This window comes from Ostrea edulis, chromosome 8, assembly GCF_947568905.1.
Source record: "Ostrea edulis chromosome 8, xbOstEdul1.1, whole genome shotgun sequence".
NCBI lineage: Eukaryota > Metazoa > Mollusca > Bivalvia > Ostreida > Ostreidae > Ostrea > Ostrea edulis.
In genome coordinates this window covers 53112449-53129138 of record NC_079171.1, presented here as the reverse complement: position 1 = coordinate 53129138, position 16690 = coordinate 53112449, and positions in this window count along the sequence as shown.

Below are 16690 nucleotides of genomic sequence, written 5' to 3'. Positions count from 1 at the left end.
CACAAGTTTCCTCAGATTATGTCGAACCCTGTAGATTGAAGGTTCAAAATAGCACACGAAATGCGTTAGATACTTTTTCACAACAAAAATAAATAAATACATATAAAATGGAGAAACATCTTTTATTACTAGCCATTTTACAGGGTATTCCTTAAAACAACATTTTTACACTTTCAGGAGAAGAAAGTGACAGGCAGATACTATTTGTGGAAATATATGTCATTTATACATCTCCAGAATCATTGATAAGTAATGCAGTTTGGAAGGAATATATGAAAAAAAGACAACATAGTCATTGCTGAATTTTATACGATTGTAGCATGGTGAATTTTCATTTACTTATTGTGAGTAAGTGTATTTCATATACAAACACTATTCCTACAAATGATTTCTCATATTTGATAACCACCACTGTCCAGATTATTCTTTTTTATGCAAGGGCGAAGACCGAATTGGTTCAAAGAAACAAGCATTGGTGAAGTGGTTTCCGCAACTGGGAGAATAAATATCTTTATTTCCAAAAGCCAGTGTTATCGCACTGAGTGCAACATCTACAGTAAAAATTTAGAAAAGATTTTCAAAACGCGTTTGGACCAAACACAGTAGAAATTGTTACGTCTCCAAATAAAGCTAACATGAAATACTCAATATCTAAAGTATCCGGTGATCTTCAAATGGCACTGCCCTGGAGTGTAGACGGAATTCAACATTTGCAGAGTGACTTTCCCCAAAACATTAATCTACTGTTCTAGCATTAATGATGTTTCTAAATTTTACACTTATCTCGTTAAGGAGGTGGATGACAATAGTTTTTCTCTTATTGAAATGTTTCACTCAGAAACACCCATTGGCAAAACAAAATCAACAAATAACACAGCCTAAGTGAATAAAAATAACACCTCAAAATTATTTAAGTGATTTGCACTAGTGCATTAGTGATGGTTATTGATATAATCCTATTGCAACGGTGTAATTCTGTTCGCAATATCCGAAAATATTTTAGATTTGGTGCAAGAAATAGGGCACATTGGAAGATATGGGGAATCATCAATTGCCTTGATTTTGTTTAACACCTACCATCTGTGTACATTTGACAAATCCATGCAAAATATCCTATGTTCACTTACTTGTTGATGAATACACATTATGAAACAGTTTTTGAGTGAATTCAATTTAAATGAACTTAAAGAGGAATTTAATAAACAAAATGCTGCGATGTGTGTCACATACTTAGTAGTTGTGGCGATTCTAAATATCTTTCCTTTGAAGGACTTTTTTTAACACAGAGAGGAATAAGGCTGAAGATTATTCTGGCAGTTCAGATAATGACTTCTTAGATGACACACTTGACTTCAATTCATGTTATGTCTGCCTTTTCAATTACTTTTCACTAAAAAAGCTTATGAGGCGTGGGTAAAAATAAGAAACCATCCAAATCAATAGTTGTGCTTTTCCTTTTCAGTGGTAATATTTGAAATATTACATGCTTGAAAGGGGCGGGATTCAACAGGTCATGTCGAATAAAAGGTTGTTTTCTGTATGACAAACAGTTTGATTTCAGCTTCCCTGTCGTCAACTTCCTTTATTTATGTAACAATATTCCATTTTCACCTGCATATGGATTTATATCTCTCAACTGATTCGATACGCAAGAGCTTGTTCTGCGTATAGTCAGTTTTTAAATCGAGGCAAGGTACTGACAAACAAGTTAATGGTACAGGGGTTTCAACAGTCTCGATTGAACTTAACATTTCGCAATTTGTACGGTCGTTATAACGATCTAGTTCATCAATACAACCTATCATTAAATCAAAAGCTTTATGACGTATTTCATACCGATTGTTAGGCCGTTCTTGGCACACTGATTTTGACTACGGATAACTCTATTTACTTGATCAGGATATAGGGCTCACGGCGGGTGTGACCGGTTAACAGGGTATGCTTACTCCTCCTAAGTACCTGACCCACTTTAGGTATGTCCAGGGGTCCGTGTTTACCCAACTATCTATTTTGATTTGCTTATAAGAGTTATGAGATTGGTCACTGGTCATTATCTTCACCTTTCATTCAAAGGGTAGGCTCTGTTTTTTCAGGATCTGTGAGAAAGATTGAACATGTTACGTCTATGTCATTTGAGTTGTACTAAGTAGGTTTCATTGCTATTAGTTCAATGTACTTATACTTATGAGTTTATTTGAATTATCATTTTCAAAGGTTTGTAATGTCTTGATGAAAACTACTAGGTATTTCGTGAGGGTGTCAGATATTGAACTTTTAATCTCGCCCTTAATCTTTAAAATGCTTTTTTCAATCATGTCAATAAAGATTGAGTACCTAAAGTCACTGTGTATATCCGTTTTATTCAAACACAAGACATGCAAGAATTGTACATGTTTTTACTGTGCCAAATGGATGGTAAAAGAAAATGGTTTTTGAACTATACATCTGACTAAAGATCAAGTCAGTCATCAATTCAATATCGATTTCAATACACGACCTTACAAACCAACGTCCTATTCCTGGACTTATTTGGCACACTACTACACATTGACAGTACCACATACAATGTAGATAAGGTAAGGTATCAACACATAAATTTGCTTGAAATTCTTAAAACATCTATATTATGCAGATGTTTATGACATACATGTACTTTTAGTTTCTGAGTAATTAAGAATGTCATGTAGGAAAAAAAAATAGAATTAAGAATGGAAATTGAAATGTTGTAAGGTAACATGAAATAACAAATATCAAGTCAAGGAATACAAGAAGGACTGATAGAATCATGGCAGTATTTCCCTTAAAAATACCAGGGTTATACATGTATAACTTATACGGTACCAATTTGGATGTAGCAGTGACGATCACATGATGTAGCGACACGGGGTCAACAACGCCTCATGTTTTTGCTGACTGGTCTAATATAAAACTCCAAAAACGGGAACGTGCGTACGCGAACGTGAAGCTTAGATGTACAGGTACCCGTGTACGTTCATTGATGGATTATCGTATTTTTTTTATATTTCATAGAATAACTATGCCTGGTGTTCTAAATCATTAATCTTCTCTTTATCAATTTAAATTTCAGTTGCTAGGGTGACCATAGTTTCTTTTCACGCAGAGTTATGAACCTCGTGAACAAAATGAAATGGCCAAGGGAATCAAAATGGATTTCTTCTATTATCAATTGGAAATATATGTATCTTATTTAGTGACCACAGATTTTCACCGACGTAAATGACCGGTCGACAGGGGATGCTTACTCCTACTATTCATCTCATCCCACCTCTGGTATGTCCAGGGGTTCGTGTTTGCTCAACTCTTTATTTTGTATTCCTTGTGGGTGTTATGAGATCGATCACTGTTTGTTATATTTGCCTTCATAAAGGTTCCAATCATCTGTGTAGAAAGATATAGTGGGTTTACATGTTAAAATTTCTCAATCATAGGTATTGAAACTTCGTTGTCTGAGATTACAAACAACTACATTCTTATTGATCAATTTACCATAGGTTTCGATTTCTACAAAAAAAATATAGAGTTGGAGTACATGTTGAATCATAAAAATTGTGAATATTTAAATGTCCTATGTCTCTTCTAATGCTGCAGTACCTGTACGTAATGTTCACACACAGGTTATCAAAAAATGCAGAGACGGAGAACATGATCGAAAAATATTTTTTTTAAAAAATCTAAATATGTAGACACCAGGTATATCCCTTCTAATGCTCCACTACCTGTACATCAACAAATGATAATGCTTTTTAATCTGTCACTTTCCCATACTTTGGTTTCAATTCCAATTAAAGTGTCTTTACTTCAAAATGCGTTAGATCTTTACCTCTGAAAACAGAGTTAATATTTTTGAAATTTGTGTGCGCTCATTCGTTCTTTTCTGTGGATGTGCGTGTGCATGTGTGTCTGTGTATGAGAATATTTGAAATGTGATGAAAAATCCGGTTGATATACCTCATTCTTCCATAATTCTTCTTTATAAGTGAATGTATCATCAACATATTAAACGTTTTCTGATATCAGAATTCCAGTAAACATGTTATACCCTATACTGTCAAACAGATGTCGTCCTTCGTCACGTTGTCTTGTCCAAACATAATCTCCCCTCTTTAGATATAGTACAATAGTCTGTGAACTTTGATGAAACCCAGAGTCGTTGGAAAAGATGGTTGATATTCTTCTTCCGTTTTTGACAATTTCAATGTGAATGTGGTTTCTCCCTTTGGCCATAATGGAACATGAAAACAAGTACAGTCCTTTTCTAGGTGCTTTGAAGTGACCAGTCCACTTGTTGTATCCATTACCATAATTAGTATTTTACGGTTTGTCCATCTCCAAGGAAAACAGCTCCAGAGAGACGGGCACTGAACACAATGGCAGGGAGCAATTCACCTAGAAAGAAATTATTTAGGACCTACTATCATATATTTATGAGGAAGGCGTTATACTGCAATGATATAGTTCTCTAATAACAGGTAATCCGGTGCAAGTAATGCTTGGGATATTGTTCTATATAGATAGGGCACTGAAAGTTGTAGGCCATTATGCATTCATTAAAAAGTAAAGGTAACAGTTTTCCGTTAACAGCTATATTGAAGAGGTGAAGATACCGAACAGTAATCAATTTCATAACTCCTACAAAAAGGGTAGGGTAAACACGTGACTCGGAGGAGTAAGCATCCCCTGTCAACCGGTTACACCCGTCATGTACCCTACATCGTGATCAAGTAAACGGAGTAATCGAGTAAGATATCAAGATAGTGCTTTTCATTTCGAGTACACTGAAATACATAGAAACGACACATCAATGGAAATGAATGTTATTGATATATCGACAGCGTTTTATTGATGCATGTAAATGTTAAGTTGAAGGTTACAGTCAGGGATGAAGGCAATGACTGTATTAAAAAAATAATCAATTGATTTTACTCATGACAAACGCTCACTGGGATATTCAAACAAATGAAGTGAAAAAAGATGTTATTTTTCTAGAATATCAGCATGGACTTGAAATTTATTTCCGTGGTAGGTATCCACAATGCATTACTATAGGAAATCTTCCAAAATATAAAGTTAACATTATTTTACGCAATCTCAACTTTCAAACATAACAAAGGAAAATCAATGTTTCGTGAAATAGATAAAAATTGAGAACTACGTCTGGGCTACCTGAGGACGCAAGCCTTCACTTTCAACTTGGTATACGAATATATAAAGCTAACCGAAAAGTCAAAACCCTGGTAAATACTTACTGAATACTCAATGTGTGATGCCATATATGAAAACCACTATGAAAATAAATCACAGATTGATGGTTAGAATTAAATGAGAAAGATACAATTTCAGATCAAATTTGTGAAGACGAATAAACTTAAATATGTTAATAAGAAGGTTGTTTGATATCTATACATATATTTGCCTAACTTTTAATGTATATTCCTTCTAGGGGTTATAAATTCACTGTTCATTATCTTCACCTTTTCATGTAATAAACCCCTTCTGGAATTTAGACATAAACCTTTCTGTTTTTTGTTTTGTTTTTACATTCATTTCTTTTGACTTTAATTCTAAACAACATAAAAACATTACCAATTTCTTGCATTTTCTCAGAAGAAGAATGTAATATCTTTTGCAATCAAGGCACAAAACACGGCTAAAGCGAAGGTGGCGTGCTTCATGTTTCAGACGTTATTTCTTCTACACAGTCTCTGCACTCTGCATTTAAGACATATATATAACAAATTAACATAACATAATAAGTTAACGAAAGTATAAAGCAAATATTGTTTTCTGTATTCCTTTGAAATCCATAAAGATCAATAAATGCGCAATGCTTTTGATATATTTTTCAGATGGTGACAAATTGATGTTCCTACAAAAATAAGAAACACGACAACAGAAACTAGATAAATAAAATAATTTATGATACTCTTAATGATTTAAAGTAAAACCTAAAAGCCAATTAAAATGGAATGAAAGGTTTCAAATTTTACAAGATGAATGGATAGACATTAATACTAATGTATTTTCATTAGTTCAAGAACGAAACATACAATGGCTTCAATATCGTGTTAACCATAGGCTAATAACTACTGACACACTCTTAAAAAATCATTCACAAGTCAGATACAGATATATATACATTCTGTAGCCAACAAAGAGAAAGTATTGAACATCTACTGTATGAATGTGAACTAGTTCAAATATTTATAAGGAACGTATATGAATGGATCAGTGACATGTTTCCTTTTGATGTTATATTCTTGGATGTGCTGAGAATGAAATTATTAACATAATTAATTTCCGCCTTAAATATTATATATCGTTATAGATGTCAGAACAAAACACTTGCATTGAATAACTTTAATGGCTTTGTCAAATGTATACAGCATATAATTGAAATTTGCTAAAAGAAACAACTATGTAGATTTTAAGCTATTCGAGCAACTTAAAACACAATAATAAAAGTTATGCATTTATAATGCTATATGTATGATATTGTCAAGTACATAATTTAGTAAAATATATGTAAAGACTGTCATTATATGGTTGTCCTATTCCTTAGAACAATGGTCTACTTTTTTTTAGAATGATTATCTAGCCAAAGTATTGTAACATCATTTTTTTTATATTGGTCTGTCCTCTTTTCTTCTTTCTTTATTTGTGAGTGCTTGTTGCATTCATATTTTTATCTGTAAAATAACCCACATCCACTGGTTACGTTGGAATGTAGGGGCTTGTAAAATCCTAACTCAATAAATGCCAATAAACAACATTTACGACTTCCACGAAAAAGGAACATAAGGCCAGTGAATATTTCATCTCTGTTTGATGTTACGCAACAACTGAACATGATCGAAACCAGCGAATCAAATTATTCCAAACTCTGTATAAGAAATACAGTCAAAACTTAGAGGTGTTTTGTCTTGTGATCAGAAATCTATGAAATATAAAATATATTGGTCTCAGTAGACATAAGTATCGCTGATTGTGAATGAAGAAACGTTTGTTATTAAAATTTGTATTAAAACGAAACATGATTTTGAAAATGTTTATATTCGTTTCATTCGCATTAGTTTTGGGAAACGATAATCTAAGGGAACGTTAAGAAAAGAAATGCATCTTTCCTTATCACAGATCAAACTATACACATTCATGTATATAAGTATTTTAATTTAAAGCACGTGATTCAGATACACATTGTTCTCATGCAATGGATATTCTTGTCATTTAAACGTTGTAAATGACAAGCGTCAATTACACATAATAAATACATGAAACAACCTGTTAAACAAGAAGTATGAATCATAATTAGAATTTTAAAAAGTTTATCTCACTAGAATACAGTATTCTAAACGTTTTGAATAATCTACACAATGAAATGTAGAAAAATCTATATATAAATCTGAGTTCATGGAAGTACTTCCAGTAAACATATCGAGATTATACAACCCAGGCGAAAAAATAATTGATGAAATATATAGAGTTACAATGTAAAAAAGAAGTATCACATAATTTACACTATTTAATTTAGCATGAAAAATAACGTAGTTATGCATGACATACTCGCCAGTAAAATGTATCAAATGCGGACAAATATCTAGATGGGGTTAATATATCCGACTGGGAATGTACATATGCTCAAGAAGAAACATATACCGTGTAGTAGGTTTATTCCGCGGGTCTAAAATTTGGCGATTTGCTGGCTCAAAGGTATGCTAATAATTTTAGCGGAATAAATTTTGGCGGACATAGAAGAGTCATCTCTTTTTCACATACTGAAGTCGCAATTGGGTGCATATTTGGCTAGTGAATTATGGCGGAAAGCTATCTAACCGATAAAATAAGCTAAAATTATAACACCGCCAAAAAAAAAAACCGCTATACGGTATGTCCCCTTCTAGCAATATTGTAAAGGGCGAACTTCATGATTAAAATGTATGTAATGAGAATGAAAAATAACCCATAAGTTTGATCTCTTAGAATACTGAGCAAATGTGCACTCAAGTGCGATTTCAGTATGTGAACAAGAGACAACTCTTCCCTGTCTGCCAAATAGCCAGTGATTTGAACCATGATTTCTGACCTTCTCACTTGAAACAGATGTGGAGTGATCTACTCATTAGAATGCATTAGTGTGATGTTTGTAAAACAAAGAGTTTCTCAAAATATGGGGGGGGGGGGTTATAAAAATCCAGAGTAGTTTTTCATTTGATCTAGTAATCTTAAAATAATCAGGATCATCTACTCCTTAATTAGAACCAGTGCGTCATTTTTATGTCTGTCAAGCAAAGGGTTCTTGCTATATTGAGAAGACAGTATCTTACGGACTAGTCCCAGTTTAACCCTTAACCTTATGACGTCCAAATCAATAGGGTGCAAGAGTTTCAGCATACCCGTTTGAAGTCAGCATTTCGCAAATTATATGGCCGTTATAACAATCTAGTTTGTCAATACCACCTAACATTTGGTCACATGGTACCTGACATATTTCAAACCGATTGTTAAGCTGTTCTTGACACACTGATTTTGACAACGGATAACTCCGTTTACCTGGTCGGAATATGGAGGTCGCGACGGGTGTAACCGGTCTACAAGGGATGCTTACACATCATTGGTACCTGATCCCACTTCTGGTATATCCAGGAATCCGTATTTGCCCAACTCTTTATTTTATATTCCTTATTCATGAGATTGTTCATTGTTCGTTATCTTCACACTTCATTTCATTCAAACTGAAAATGGCATGGTTGCGTCTGTTTCACTATACCCACGCGCTCAATTTGAGTATCGTTGAAATGCACGTGCAATTTATATATTCTAAGGCATTTTTTAAAAAAGAAAAAAATAAGAGAATGGCCTAGTCTTAAAAACAGAGATAAGAAAACTCCTGTTTCTTTATATACCGTACGTGTATGCCAAAAGATAAATCTAAAAATAAGCTAAGACTGAAATACATGTGCATGCAGGGGTTACATTTCTGCATCTACACACTGAATTAGCCAAAATTAATACCGGGAGTTGAGGGAATGAAAATGATAGACATGTCAATTTGATATAGAGTGTGAATTAAGTTACAGAGAAGAATTAAATGTTACACCGAAATGAGGAAAATATAGTGGCAGAGAGCATGATATGTTTTTGAGAGAATGCGAATGATGTTTGCCCAACTATCGTTTTTGTGTTGCTTATAGAGGTTATGAGATTGATCACTGTTCGTTATCTTCGCCCTTCATTACAAGGAGATCGGTGAAACTGAAAATGCTGTTTGCGATGAGAAAGGTCTTAGAATTAGGTTTGAAACTGCCAAAAATGAAAAAGAAACACAAAAATCCGTTCTGTATGGGGAACATGAAACCCATTTTGACAACCTGTGATTAGAATCTAGGTTGCCCGTATGGCGAGTCTAAATTCTGACGAACCCTGCACTGGTTCGTGTTTGTCCATTGCTTTATTCTGTATTCCTTAAAGGAGTTATAAAATTGATTATTTTTCGTTATCTTCATCTTCCATGAGGGTGTGAAATAAAAGTGTTGCTCGTCTCATGTTAATTTCCGGAAACGTGCAATAACAAACAAATAGCCAAAATATTTTTTTTAAATCAAGTAATAAGGGCTTCATATGATTTTTGTTGTTAAAGTTCAGCGGTGTCTTCGAAATAAAGAAAACTACCTCCATCAAAAAAAAAATTAGCTTGTACCTTTGCACTAAAAATCTGTCGGTTTAAAATGTTGTTTTACAAGAGCATTTTTCTTTGTAATTTCCAAAAATAATTGAAGCGATTTCACTAATATTTATTTTCAAATTCACCTTTATTTTAATTTTCCAAAAGCTTTTATGGACTACTGCATTGTTCAGGGGTAAGGTCGTAAACTTTTGAATGTAAATATTGTTTGTGCGTTTTTACAACGGACACAAAATTCTTTTCATGTTTTCCATCTCGATTTTGCTTGATTATTTATAATTGGTTCATTTCAAATTCATGTTTATTATAATGCGCTGGGTAAATTTCATTTGTGATTTCCTCTCCAGTATGTGAATTGGACTCACAATAAACACGCCGAATACAACATGCGATTGTATTTTTAATCAATACTGTTAGCAAGAACTTGTATGTTTTTTCTGATTGAAATATGAAAAGAGTTGCTACAAATATTTGAATGGCAAATAAGTAATGAGCCTTTGAATCTCGATACAGACCACTAGTGTTTAAATACCCATCAAATAGTTCCAATTGGGGAGACTTATCGCTTCTGTAAAAAAGGACCAAAAGTAGGTGTTTTTAAATATAAGTGAACTATTCTCAATAAGGAACATAGAAAAGCATTACATGTTGTGCAATGTGAATATAACGAACAGTGATCAATATCACAAATCCCACAAGCAACAAAATAGATAATTCTGCAAACACGGACGCTTGGACACACCAGAGGTGGTATCAGGTGCCTAGGAGGAGTAAGCATCCCCTATCGACTGGTGACACCCACTGTGAGCCCTATAACGTGATCAGGTAAACGGAATTATCCGTAGTTAAAATCAGTGTGCACGAACGGCCTAACAACAGATATGAAATACGCCAGACAGCATTTCACCCAATGCTAGGTTGTATTGGCAAACTAGATCGTTATAGCGACCAGAGAATATGCGAAATGCTGACTTTAACCGAGACTGTTGAAACCGCTGTACCATCAACATGTTGTCCGTAGCTTGTTCCGATTTAAAAACTGATAGAATGCAGAACAAGCTCTTGCGTGTCGAATGAGTTGAGATTTATGCATGTAATAACCAGATTCAAATAGTTCAAGTGACTTACCTTTCTTTCCAAATGCCTGGTAAAAATGTGTGATTACCGCGATTTATATAGAAAAGGTATACAGAACATGAAATGATATTGTTTGAGTTTACTTGACACATGTTGCAATTTACCGAAAGCAATACCACAAAGAAGAGATCATTTAGATAGGTAATGGGTATTTAAATTACTTTAGCATCACAGATAAAATTCATTCCAATTATTTTTGATATTGTTAACCAGACCTCAAAATTAATCCTACACGTAGCATAATTACCATCAAACTACAATTGAACAACTAATCATGGATATCATACATAGGTAACAAAATTCTATATGTTATATATCCCAGTGGCTGATCCAGGATTTGCTATAGAGGGTAATATACTGGAAGTCTTGCGACTTCATAGTTGTGGGGCTGTTTACGTGTATTCTTTGGGGATTCTAGCTTTTCCATCGTGATTTCACCTTCTCCATCGTCAACTATGCGTATCCATGTTGGAATATTCTATTCACCTGTACATGATGTTTGATTCTCACAACTGCTTCGATACACAAGAGCTTGTTCTGGGTATAATCAGATTTTAAATCGAGACAGGTCACTAATAAACAAGTTGATGGTACAGTCACGTTTAAAATCAGCATTTTGCAAATTCTATGGTCGTTATAACAATCTAGTTTGCCAAGACAACTTATCATTGAATGCGATGCTGTTTCACACCGATTGGTAGGCCGTTCTTGGCACACTGATTTTGACTACGGATGACTCGGTTTACATTATCAAGATATAGAGCTCCTAGGCACCTGCTCCCACCTCTGGTCTGTCCAGTGATCCGTGTTTGCCCAGCTCTCTATTTTGTATTGCTTATAGGGGTTATGGGATTCCGAATGCAATGTTCGTGATTGCTATATATAGCTAATTAAACTTCTACACAAAATTCATTAACAGAAATGAATTGATACTGTATCAGAAGGATAAATACATATTGGCCAGAAATAAATTGATAAAACAAATAAATGTATGTTGCCTGAAATTGAACACAAAATGCATTGTATGCTGAGATTACAGCTGGGTTTATGAAACACGTTGCAAGTAGAAAGTATCATACATATCAATTTGTAAACATATTTCATTACTCAGACAGATAATAGCCGGTGCCTCTAAATATTAGTTTACATTATCTATCATGCAACTGTATAGTAAATACTGCAAGTAAAACTAAACAGTACACATATCATCCTGTCACCCATCATAATCTGTATATTTATGCTTTAGTTATTTTTAAAAACATATTTGAAAGTTCGATAAATAATGACAAGATTTCCTCCATGGGACTAAATGCTCACCTAGATCAACTTGGACTTGTTTTCAAATAATTTCAAAAAGTTTTTCCCCTGTTCTTCCTCATGGAATTTTGATCCCATGATGAGTTTGACAGGGTGAACGTTGAAACGAGCGAAGACTCTTAATACCCTGCAGCGTGACTGAGACAATTTTTCAATCTTCCGATTCATTTAACGCCGAAAATATAACACAGTCGATGTAAACTGTATCGTGACGTCATATTAGCTGCGATGTTTCAAAATATATATTGACAACAACAAAACGTATCACGACATAAGCCAGTTTCCCTAGAATTAAAAAACGCCGGTGACACTTCCCAAACTATATTTTAACCAGTGCTTGTAAAACTTCACAATCGGGAAAACGGAAAACCTTGGGTCCAGGTGAGTTAAAAACGAAACTAGAATTGTACTGTTTGAAATATTTAAATTGATTTGAATCAAATATTGGACACGGGGGGTTACCATGTCGGCGTCACGGGCAAAGTATAAAAGGTTATATATTGCTGGTGTCAGAGGAACCAAGGTGGATATTTTTTAACTGATAAGATAAAAATACTGAAATAATAAAAGCTCTTAACAAAGAGAATACACACCCAAGGTACCTCACCCCCCACCCACCCCCCTCCGCGTATATACATTGTATACATTTAGCAAATAATCTCACCAATACTGTTCTCATAGCATATCCTACACTTAACATCCATGGTATTTAAACTGATAGAGCTCAGGTCACAGGGTGACAGTGTCGCGTTATACACAACAGGGACGGATGCAGGATCTTGTGTGGAGAGGGGCGGATCCAATGCTAGAATTTTGAGTGTTCTCTGCACTACACTGATGCATAAAATGTAGTTAACGAAAAACTAAACACGATCAATGATGATTTCAACTGAACTACTTGTATGCATTTTGTTTTTCCTATCAAATTCTTTTAATTTTAAACCCGAAAAAGACATATATAGATGAAAAGTGAAAATAAAGAACAGTAATAAATCTCATAACTCCTATAAGCAATACAAAATGGTTAGTTAGGCACAAACGGACCCCTGGACACACCAGAGGTGTTCTTATATCGAGAAAAGACACTCGACAATGTGGGGCTGCAACCTCAGCTATCATGAATCCATTAGGGAATTTGTATCATGTCTTCATGAATGTGAGCATGCATGAAGTTAAATTCCTATAATGATTTGGAGCATCAAGTTTTTTGGTCTGTTCGTCTGTCTGTGGGGAAAATACTTTAAACTTGCTCATATCTTTTACTCCATAAGAGGTAGAACTTTCATATTTGGTATGTGTATTCCTTGTAGCAAAGCTTTTTTATTTTCACCAAAGTTTGATATAGTGACCATCACATTGACTTGTGACCTACTTATAAACTTTGTCATATCCTTTACACCATAAGGGGTAAAGCTTTGACACTTGGTATAGAATGGGATTGGTATTTCTTTCGGCAACACCTCTTGATCACTACCAAAATCTTTGATTTGATAACCTTTGAATTCAACTTTAACCTACTTAAAAAAAATAAGCCATATCTTTCAAACTGAACTAGGTACGTACTGTTGGCAGATTAGACGTGTGTGTTTTTGTGAGGTGGCTTTTCTAACGATACCAGATGTGTTGGCACTCTGACCCTAACATTGACCATATACCTAATTTTTGGAAAATTTTCGAAAAACTGTAAGGTTTTCCAGATATTTTACATCATCAGACGTGCACATTTTGCATGTTAATTCCTTGTGGCAACACCTTTCCACTAGTGCCAAACCTTTTAACCTTGGTGACCTTTAATATCAGTCCTGTCTTTGAAATTGTAAGAGGTATTGTTTTATATCCAACTTATGTATTCGAACTTATTTCAATTCTACACCCTGTGTTTCCTACAACTATACTTCTAGTATTGCATCCAAACATTTTAAACAAATTTTGCAGTACCTAGATATATACCATCTTATACGTAATCCACCAACATGTTCTTCATCTTCATCTTCTTTCAACTATAATCCAACTGGACATGTCATTAATGGTGATGTTGATATAGTTGAAAATGAGGACTTAAAATCACTTATTCTAAAAGATCCTAAATACAGAGAACCTCGGTGTTTCAATTAGCAACAGAACTTCATCTCACATCTCTATTATGAATTTTGTCGAATAGTATTTTGTATTGCTTATAGGAGTTATGAGACTGACCACTACTCGTTATCTTCACCTTTCATTAAACTTAAATTAAACATAGTTACAACTCTAAGTTAGAGAAATATGTCCTGAGATGAAGTATTTAACATTATGTATGTATACAAATGATACGTGTTAGGAATATTTTCAGCTAAGTTCACGGTCTCTTTTTCATAGATTCAATATCATTGTATGATTTTTGTGTGCAAACATGTATGTTATGACGACGTAATGATAGAATGCTTTGTTAGGAATAGGTCATTTATGGTTACATAATCCTCAATGTGAGAACAATTTTTTTCAGGATAGCACCTACTGTCCGACTGATTTTCTCGGGACACTGACGTAGTGTAGGATTTAAATAAATATTTTGCTGTAGAAAATATCAAGTTTGTTAATGAAATTTTGGCACACTGTTTTCCCCTATAATAGCTCTATAAAATACCATTGTTATTTCGGATTTCAAACATTTCGGTTGAACATCACTGAAGAGACATTATTTGTCGAAATGCGCATATGGTGCATCAAAATTGGTACCGTATAAGTTTTAAATTATGCAAATATGCCGCCCCTCCATAAAATTTACCCCTTTTCATCATTCTGTACTTGCGTCATTCCATCATAATTCAATTCCCGTTCATTATTTTTACTGTGGATGCAAATATTCATCTGTCATTTGGTATATAGATACATCACGAGGATATCCAAGATAAGGTCTTATTTAGCTCTGCTTTAACGAGTTATGCCCCTTGGACTTTGACAATTTCAAAGAATTCGGTTTCCGCCCAATATTTCAGTCCTACAGTATCATTGTGAATCGAAATTTGAGACATCAATATAACATGAGAAATTGCAGGTCAAGTTACACTGTGCAAGTTATTTGAGCAACTTAAAATACAATATAATAAAAAGTTTGTTGTCAAGTACACACTTTAGTAAATTACATGCAAAGACTTTCATTGTATGACTATCTTATACCTTTAATCTTTGGCTTAGCTTTTTTATAAGGATTATGTAGTCACTTGTGTCTTACTGTCCTGTCCTCTCATCTTCTTCCTTTATTTGTGAGTACATGTTCGATATTGTTTCACCTATAAAATACCCCATATCCACTGGGTAGATTGGAATGTAGGGGTTTGTAAAATCCTAACCCAATAAATGCCAATAAAACATCATTTATGGGCAAAAAAGTTACCGTATGCATGATTTTGGTCAGATGGTTTTCATAGAGTTATGCCCCCTGGACTTAGGAAATTTTTAATTTCCTAAGTCCAGGGGGCATAACTTAAATTATCCCAAGATGTATTGAAATTTAGAAAATATATATCATGATAATCGACATGACAGATATGCCCCTTGGGATTGTAAAACGTTAAACAATTCACAATTTCCTCTCATTATCTTAGTTATACATGAACATTTTAAATTGAAATTGGCCTTGGGATATACATGTAAATATACACATGTATGAGAAAATGCAGATGGAGTTACTCTATGCATGAATTTGGTCACAATGAGATGATATTTTGGCAGAGGTATGTCTGTTGGAATTAGGAAATGAAAGACGAAGATAACGAACAGTGATCAATCTCATAACTCCTATAAACAATACAAAATAGAGAGTTGGGCAAACACGGACCCCTGGATATACCAGAGGTATTAACAATCCACAAATTCTGCTCATTATATGTATGATTCATGGATATACGGAATTGAAATTTTAAAGATAGATATATCACAAAAACATATAGGTCAAATACTTGTATGGTTTAATTCGGATAAGTTTTGATATGGTTATGGTTCTGAGCGGGGACAGTTGTGTCGCCCCAATACATTTATTTCTCCCTTACAACTGAAGAATGACATGACCATCTTTCCTATCATCAACTATGTGGAAGGAGGGCGTAGTGAGAGTCAAATATTTCACTTTAGTGACTAAATAGCATCCCTGTGTGTCCTACAGCCGGAGACATTTGTCATATATGGTCTGCGAGAAGCTCAATGTCCTATGCCTAGTTGTAGACATAGATATTTGTTACATAACAGGAAATGTAACAGACCAGATTGGGATTAGAACCCAGGGGTTCCAGAAACTCTAGGCAGGTGTTCTACCCACTGACTACTATGGAACAAGTCTCATCAACAAGTTCAGTCGATAATTCTTGATGATTATTCATCAGTCAAAGATATGGAAGTAAAATTTCCAAAATCAGAAATGTAATCCTGTTATGATAATATATTTACGCATGCTAGTACAGGATTGCCGGTAAATGTTTAACTATGTGTACCATGACTATCGGTCTGGATAGCGCAGTGATTAAAACACCCGCCAAACACTACAGGTTCGCGGATTGG